The sequence below is a fragment of the Haematobia irritans genome, chromosome 4 (assembly GCF_050003625.1).
Source record: "Haematobia irritans isolate KBUSLIRL chromosome 4, ASM5000362v1, whole genome shotgun sequence".
NCBI classification, from domain to species: Eukaryota; Metazoa; Arthropoda; class Insecta; order Diptera; family Muscidae; genus Haematobia; species Haematobia irritans.
In genome coordinates, this window is record NC_134400.1 from 194,163,775 (window position 1) to 194,172,892 (window position 9,118).

Below are 9,118 nucleotides of genomic sequence, written 5' to 3' on the forward strand. Positions count from 1 at the left end.
CCATATATAGCTTTCGACCGATTTACACTCATATGACCACAGAGGCCAATTTTTTGCTCCGATTTAGTTGAAATTTTGCACAGGGGGTAGAATTAGCATTGTAACTATGCGTGCCAAATTTGGTTGAAAGCGGTTCAGATTTAGATATAGCTCCCATATATATCGTTCGCCCGATTTATACTCATATGACCACAGTGGCCAATCTTTTACTCCGATTTAATTGAAAATTTGCACAGAGAGTAGAATTAGCATTGTAGCTATGCGTGCCGAATTTGGTTGAAATCGGGTTAGATTTAGATATAGCTCCCATATATAATTGTTTTCTGATTTCGACAAAAATTGTCAAAATACCAACATTTTCCTTGTAAAATCGCCACTGCTTTGTCAAAAAGTTGTAAAAATGACTCTAATTTTCCTAAACTACTAATACATATATATCGAGCGATAAATCATAAATAAATTTTTGCGAAGTTTCCTACAAATTGCTTCAGTTTTAAATGTTTCCCATATTTATACCCATCACCACTACTGTGGTACAGGGTATAATAAGTTTGTGCATTTGTATGTAACACCCAGAAGGAGACGAGATAGACACATGTTGTCTTTGGCAATAATGCTCAGGGTGGGTCCCTGAGTCGATATAACCATGTCCGTCTGTCCGTCCGTCCATCCGTCCATCTGTCCATCCGTCCGTCCGTCCGTCTGTCTGTGAACACATTTTTGTGATCAAAGTCTAGGTCGCAATTTAAGTCCAATCGCCTTCAAATTTGGCACATGTTTCTAATTTGGGTCAGAATAGAACGCTATTGATTTTGAAAGAAATCGGTTCAGATTTAGATATAGCTCCCATATATATCTTTCGCCCGATATACACTAATATGGACCCAGCAGCCAGAGTTTTATCCCGATTTGCTTGAAATTTTGCACAAGGAGTACAATTGGTAGTATAGTCATGTGTGCCAAATTTTACTAAAATCGGTTCAGATTTAGATATAGCTTCCATATATATTTTTCGCCCGATATGGACTTATTTGGTCCCAGAAGCCAGAGTTTGGGCCCAATTTGGTTGAAATTTTGCATTAGGAGTACAATTAGTAATATAGTCATGTGTGCCAAATTTGATAGAAATCGGTTCAGATTTAGATATAGCTCCCATATATAATTGTTTTCTGATTTCGACAATAATGGTCAAAATACCAACATTTTCCTAGTAAAATCGCCACTGCTTTGTCAAAAAGTTGTAAAAATGACTCTAATCATAAAGTTTCCTACAAATTGCTTCAGTTTTAAATGTTTCCCATATTTATACCCTTCACCACTACTGTGGTACGGGGTATAATAAGTTTGTGAATTTGTATGTAACGCCAAGAAGGAAAAGTCTGAGAACCATCGTTTAGTATACCGATCGTCTTAGAATTAAATTCTGAGTCGATTTAGCGATGTCCGTCTGTCTGTCTGGCTGTCTGTCTGGCTGTCCGTCCGTCTGTCTGTCTGTCTGTTCATGTATTTTTGTGCGCAAAGTACATTTCGCAGTTTAAGTCCGATCGTCCTCAAATTTGGCATAGGGTCGTTTTTTGGAACGAAGACAATCGCTATTGATTTTGGAAAAAAATCGGTTCAGATTTAGATATAGCTGTCATATATATTTATCCCCGATCTAGTCATAATTGGCGTGTTTGTCAACCGATGTTCTTCAAAATTCCGTGTATCCGAATATTTTATGAGTCTCGAAAAACTTGCAAAATATCAAGCAAATCGGTTCAGATTTAGATATAGCTCCCATATATACCTTTCGTCCGATTTAGACTCATATGGCAACAGAGGCCAAAATTTACTAGCAATTTGCGTGAAATTTTGCACAGAGAGTAGAATTGACATTCTACCAATGCTTGGTAAATTTTATTGAAATCGGTTCAAATTTAGATATAGCTCCCATATATAGCTTTCGTCCGATTTGAACTTATATGGCCTCAAAAGCCAGAGTTTTGCCCTGAATTGTTTCAAATTTTGCACAAGGAGTACGTTTAATAGTATCGGTAAGTTTGCCAAATTTGGTTGAAATCGGTTCAGATTTAGATATATCTCCCATATATATCTCTTTCGCCCGATTTACACTCTTATGACCACGGGGGCCAAAGTTATACTCCCATTTACGTGGAATTTTGCAGAGATTGCAGAATTATTATTCTAACTATGCATGTCAAATTTAGTCAAAATCGGTTCAGATTATATGTAGCTTCTATATATACGTACACCAGAGTTGGGGAAATATGGTAGACTGTTTTATATTTTAGACCCATTTTCAATGGGATTTTCCTTCTATTGACTGGATAGTTTCCACAGAGAATTTATTTAATATGATATTTAAGTGTGCCAAGTTTGATCTAATTTGGTTTAGATTTAGATAAAGCCTCCATATATTCATCAGGGCCTCTGGTTGGTTGTTCTGAGCTTTCTTTCAAAGAGAACGAGCAGGAGGAAACTATGGGACAAAGCGCACCGCATCGGAACGACCACGATGGAAAGATCAGATCAAGGAATCATAATGGACCTATACTGGTCTATGTGGACATCAATTTCAACACAAAAATTGATGTTATCCTCTACAACCTAACCTTACCTAAGCCTCCATATATCCGTTTTCCCGGTTTATACAAATATGGCCATAATTCCCACACTTTACACAAAATTCTGTGATGATTTCCCCATATCTTAGCCATACCCTACACAATGTAATGCCAAAATTTCCACAGAACGGTTGAGTTTTAAATAAGGCTCCAAGTCGCCCGACTAGACCAAATAATATATCACAACCCACACTTGACCACATATCTTGGCGAGAACTAACCAATATCCTTCTAAAATCGCCACTGATGAATAGCAAAAATTGTAACAAGTAAGTAAAGTCTAAAGTCGGGCGGGGCCAACTATATTATACCCTGCACCACTTTGTAGATCTAAATTTTCGATACCATATCACATCCGTCAAATGTGTTGGGGGCTATATAAAGGGTGATTCTTTTGAGGTTAGGATTTTCATGCATTAGTATTTGACAGATCACGTGGGATTTCAGACATGGTGTCAAAGAGAAAGATGCTCAGTATGCTTTGACATTTCATCATGCCCATGCATCCCGAAAAATGCACTGTTTGGTGTGGTTTGTACGCTGGTGGAATCATTGGACCGTATTTTTTCAAAGATGCTGTTGGACGCAACGTTACGGTGAATGGCGATCGCTATCGTTCGATGCTAACAAACTTTTTGTTGCCAAAAATGGAAGAACTGAACTTGGTTGACATGTGGTTTCAACAAGATGGCGCTACATGCCACACAGCTCGCGATTCTATGGCCATTTTGAGGGAAAACTTCGGAGAACAATTCATCTCAAGAAATGGACCGGTAAGTTGGCCACCAAGATCATGCGATTTGACGCCTTTAGACTATTTTTTGTGGGGCTACGTCAAGTCTAAAGTCTACAGAAATAAGCCAGCAACTATTCCAGCTTTGGAAGACAACATTTCCGAAGAAATTCGGGCTATTCCGAATGGACCACCTAAGACGCAGCCGCGGTCAACATTTAAATGAAATTATCTTCAAAAAGTAAATGTCATGGACCAATCTAACGTTTCAAATAAAGAACCGATGAGATTTTGCAAATTTTATGCGTTTTTTTTTTAAAAAAAGTTATCAAGCTCTTAACAAATCACCCTTTATAAAGGGTTGTCCCAAAGATTTATCGCTGGATATACACGCAAAAAATAATTATTTCCTCCCAAACGAAATTTTAGACAAACAAAGTTCGTTTCCCATTTGCTTTTCGCTGTAAGGAAGTATATTTGGAAGAAAAGTATATACATTTTGCGATAAACGTTTATTCTTTTCCAGGATGTAAAAACAATTTCATAAAGACAAACTCAGAAAAAAACAAGTAAGGAAAGTCTAAAGTCGGGCGGGGCCGACTATATTATACCCTGCACCACTTTGTAGATCTAAATTTTCGATACCATATCACATCCGTCAAATGTGTTTGGGGCTATATATAAAGGTTTGTCCCAAATACATACATTTAAATATCACTCGATCTGGAAGAATTTGATAGACTTCTACAAAATCTATAGACTCAAAATTTAAGTCGGGTAATGCACTAGGGTGAAACACAATGTTAGTAAAAAAAATATGGGAAACATTTAAATCTGAAGCAATGTTAAGGAAACTTTGCAAAAGTTTATTTATGATTTATCGCTCGATATATATGTATTAGAAGTTTAGGAAAATTAGATTCATTTTTACAACTTTTCGACTAAGCAGTGGCGATTTTACAAGGAAAATGTTGGTATTTTGACCATTTTTGTCGAAATCAGAAAAACATATATATGGGAGCTATATCTAAATCTGAACCGATTTCAACCAAATTTGGCACGCATAGTTACAATGCTAATTCTACTCCCTGTGCAAAATTTCAACTAAATCGGAGCAAAAAATTGGCCTCTGTGGGCAAATGAGTGTTAATCGGGCGAAAGCTATATATGGGAGCTATATCTAAATCTGAACCGATTTGGCTGATATTTTGCAAGTTTTTCGAGACTCATAAAATATTCGGATGTACGGAATTTGAGGAAGATCGGTTGATATACACGCCAATTATGACCAGATCGGTGAAAAATATATATGGCAGCTATATCTAAATCTGAACCGATTTTTTCCAAAATCAATAGGGATCGTCTTTGAGCCGAAACAGGACCCTATACCAAATTTTAGGACAATCGGACTAAAACTGCGAGCTGTACTTTGCACACAAAAATACATCAACAGACAGACAGACAGACGGACAGACAGACGGACAGACAGACGGACAGACAGACAGACGGACATCGCTAAATCGACTAAGAATTTAATTCTAAGCCGATCCGTATACTAAAAGGTTGGTCTACGATTACTCCTTCTTGGCGTTACATACAAATGCACAAACTTATTATACCCTGTACCACAGTAGTGGTGAAGGGTATAAATATGGGAAACATTTAAATCTGAAGCAATTTTAAGGAAACTTCGAAAAAGTTTATTTATGATTTATCGCTCGATATATATGTATTTGATGATAAGGAAAATTACAGTCCTTTTTACAAGTTTTCGACTAAGCAGAGGCGATTTTAAAAGGGAAAATGTTGGTATTTTGACCATTTTTGTCGAAATCAGAAAAACATATATATGGGAGTTATATCTAAATCTGAACCGATTTCAACCAAATTTGGCACGGATAGCTACAATGCTAATTATACTCCCTATGCAAAATTTCAACTAAATCGGAGTTAAAAATTGGCCTCGGTGGTCATATGAGTGTAAATCGGGCGAAAGCTATATATGGGAGCTATATCTAAATCTGAACCGATTTCAATCAAATTTGGCACACATGACTATATTACCAATTGTACTCCTAGTGCAAAATTTCAACCAAATTGGGCCAAAACTCTGGCTTCTGGGGCCATATAAGTCCATATCGGGCGAAAAATATATATGGGAGCTATATCTAAATCTGAACCGATTTCAATCAAATTCGGCACACATGACTATACTATCAATTGTACTCCTTGTGCAAAAATTCAAACTAATCGGGATAAAACTCTGGCTTCTGGGTCCATATGAGTGTAAATCGGGCGAAAGATATATATGGGCACGCATAGCTACAATGCTAAATCTACTCCCTGTGCAAAATTTCAACCAAATTGGGCCAAAACTCTGGCTTTTAAGACCATATTAGTCCATATCGGGCGAAAGATATATGGGAGCTATATCTAAATCTGAACCGATTTCAATCAAATTCTGCACACTTGACTATACGACTAAGTGTTATGTTTGTACAAAATTTCAAGCAAATCGGTATAAAACTCTGGCTGCTGGGTCTATATTAGTGCATATATGGGAGCTATATCTAAATCTGAACCGATTTCTTCCAAAATCAATAGGGTTCTATTCTGACCCAAATTAGGAACATGTGCCAAATTTGAAGGCGATTGGACTTAAATTGCGACCTAGACTTTGATCACAAAAATGTGTTCACAGACAGACGGACGGACGGACAGACGGACATGGTTATATCGACTCAGGGACCCACCCTGAGCATTATTGCAAAAGACACCATGTGTCTATCTCGTCTCCTTCTGGGTGTTACCAACATATGCACTAACTTATAGTACCCTGTTCCACAGTGTGGCGCAGGGTATAAACATTGTTTTCTTGCTGATTGCATTTTCCCTCACATCCACGAGGTTTTTTAGTTCTTAACACCTTTTCCTGTAATACCAACAATGTAGAAGAAATTATACGATTTTATAAATTTTTAATTTTTTTTTACCTTTCGCCTGGACGGAGAATCGAACCGCGGACCATGCACTTTGTAAGCCAACACACTAACCACTGAGCTATGTACCTGTTATGGTCATCAATAGATAAATATCCATATAAGTTATATTTATATAGCATAGCTTGCGGCGCCCACGAACCGAATAAACAAATTTTATTTAACAGAAACAAATATTTAGTTTGGCACCGTGGACCAGTGGTTGCTACGTCCGACTTGCATGCCAAGAGTCGTGGGTTCGATCCCTGCTTAGACCAAAGTTTTTTTTTATATATATTCCAGATATGTTCGGAAGATTCCGAAAAAATGCTCAACATTACATTGTAGTATATTAAATTTTGAACTGTAAAATGTGTCTTATTAAAGACCTAAAGTCAGAAAAGAACAGTGTTTAATATAAACGAAATGGACTGTGTTGTTGTTTCAAAAATAACTTTTTTTATTGAAAAAATAAAAATTTTGTAAGAAACGAGTTTTTTTGGTGATAAAAGTTTAAAATTTTCGAAGCAATTCAAAAAACTCTAACAAAAGAAAAACGTTTTCGGTACACGTTTTCCAAACGTTTTTTTTTTTTTGCGTGTATATGTACTAGAAGTTTAGGAAAATTTGTCATTTTTACAACTTTTCGACTAAGCTGTGGCGATTTTACAAGGAAAATGTGGGTATTTTGACCATTTTTGTCTAAATCAGAAAAACATATATATGGGAGATATATCTAAATCTGAACCGATTTCAACCAAATTTGGCACGCATAGTTACAATGCTAATTCTACTCTCTGTGAAAAATTTCAACTAAATCGGAGTTAAAAATTGGCCTCTGTGGTCATATGAGTGTAAATCGGGCGAAAGCTATATATGGGAGCTATATCTAAATCTGAACCGATTTCAATAAAATTTGGCACACTTGACTACACTTGTAATTGTACTCCTAGTGCAAAATTTCAACCAAATTGGGGTAAAACTCTGGCTTCTTGGACCGTATTAGTCCATATCGGTCGAAAGATATATATGGGAGCTATATCTAAATCTGCACCGATTTCTTCCAAAATCAATAGGGATCTATCCTGAACCAAAACACATACTTGTGCCAAATTTGAAGTCGATTGGACTAAAACTGCGGCCTAGACTTTGATTACAAAAAAGTGTTCACGGACAGACGGGCATGGTTATATCGACTCAGGAGCCCACCCTGAGCATTTGTGCCAAAGACACCATGTGTCTATCTCGTCTCCTTCTGGGTGTTGCAAACATATGCACTAACTTATAATACCCTGTTCCACAGTGTGGCGCAGGGTATAATGATCTCACAATTCTCAATCAATCGATGTCCGTGTGAAACAAGCTCTCGGATTGCAAATTGTATAAAAACCTAGTTTTTATACCTACCATCATAGATTCCCACACTTTGCACAAAATTCTGTGATGATTTCCCCATATCTTAGCCATACCCTACACACTGTAATGCCAAAATTTCCACAGTACGGTTGAGTTTTAAATAAGGCTCCAAGTAATATATAACAACCCACACTTGACCACATATCTTGGCGAGAACTGACCAATATCCTTCGAAAATCGCCACTAATGAATAGCAAAAATTGTAAATATTACTAAAATTGTCCTATATCTCGAATACATACGTATCGCCTGATAAATCATAAATGCTCTTTTGTACAATTGCATTAAAATTTCACTCGCTTCATATTTCCCATATTTGTATACTCTACTACTGTGGTGCAGGTTATAATTTTTTACTAACATTTTCTTTCATCCCAGGGCGTTAGCCGATTAAAATTTTAATTCTTGAGTTGTTGTAAAAGTACAAAAAATTGTCTCCATTAAAAGAATTCGTATCTGGAAATGCAAACCTTTATCCAGCTCCCAGCAAATTTGAAGCAATTGAGATGGTAACACAAGTGTTTGTCTACATAGTGGTGCAGGGTATAATATAGTCGGTCCCGCCCGACTTTAGACTTTACTTACTTGTTTCAGTTTTGACTACGAAATATTTTGTACAAATTTGTACGACACTTTGCCATGTTAACGGCATTAACATCACAATGGACTGAATAGTCTAAGTGAGACTGATACATCGGGCTGCCACCTAAGCTATTCTAACCTAACGGCATTAATCACCAGATTCCCAGATTTTATTATACTCTTAATTGTGGTTGTTTTATGAATTCGGCAGGCTTGGTTTAGGGTATCATAAAAATTTGTACAAAAAATTCACTGAAAGTGAAAGGCTTCCATGACATTAGGAAACAAAGACAGATTGTCATCTGAGAATTCTTGTTACTCAACTAATTTAATTGTATGCTGATATTTTTATTGGACTAAACGACATATTATGGCTTTGTTTAAATAATCACTACATTCAATTACATTTTAGAATAAATTAAACATTGATATATGTGGTTAGCCATAAAACACCTTGTCGTACAGTGTTTGGATGAGAAAAAAATTAGTAAAAAACCCTTTGCCAGAACGAAATATCTTGTGTACGCTGAGCATCTAAAATCTTTAATTTTTATATTTTTTAATTTTCCAAAAATCTTAATATACAAACTTACTTTACAAAATATTCGAGACATATGTTACCAGGGATAAGAAAACTGCATTGGTCTGTGGAAATTTTCTGAAAATACAATAAAGCCTAATAAATTATATTGTTGAATCAGGATTTGTTTTAGTCCCATTCATAAGATATATACCTAATTTCTATGTTTACGCCCAGTCGAATATATTGAAGTCATTACTTT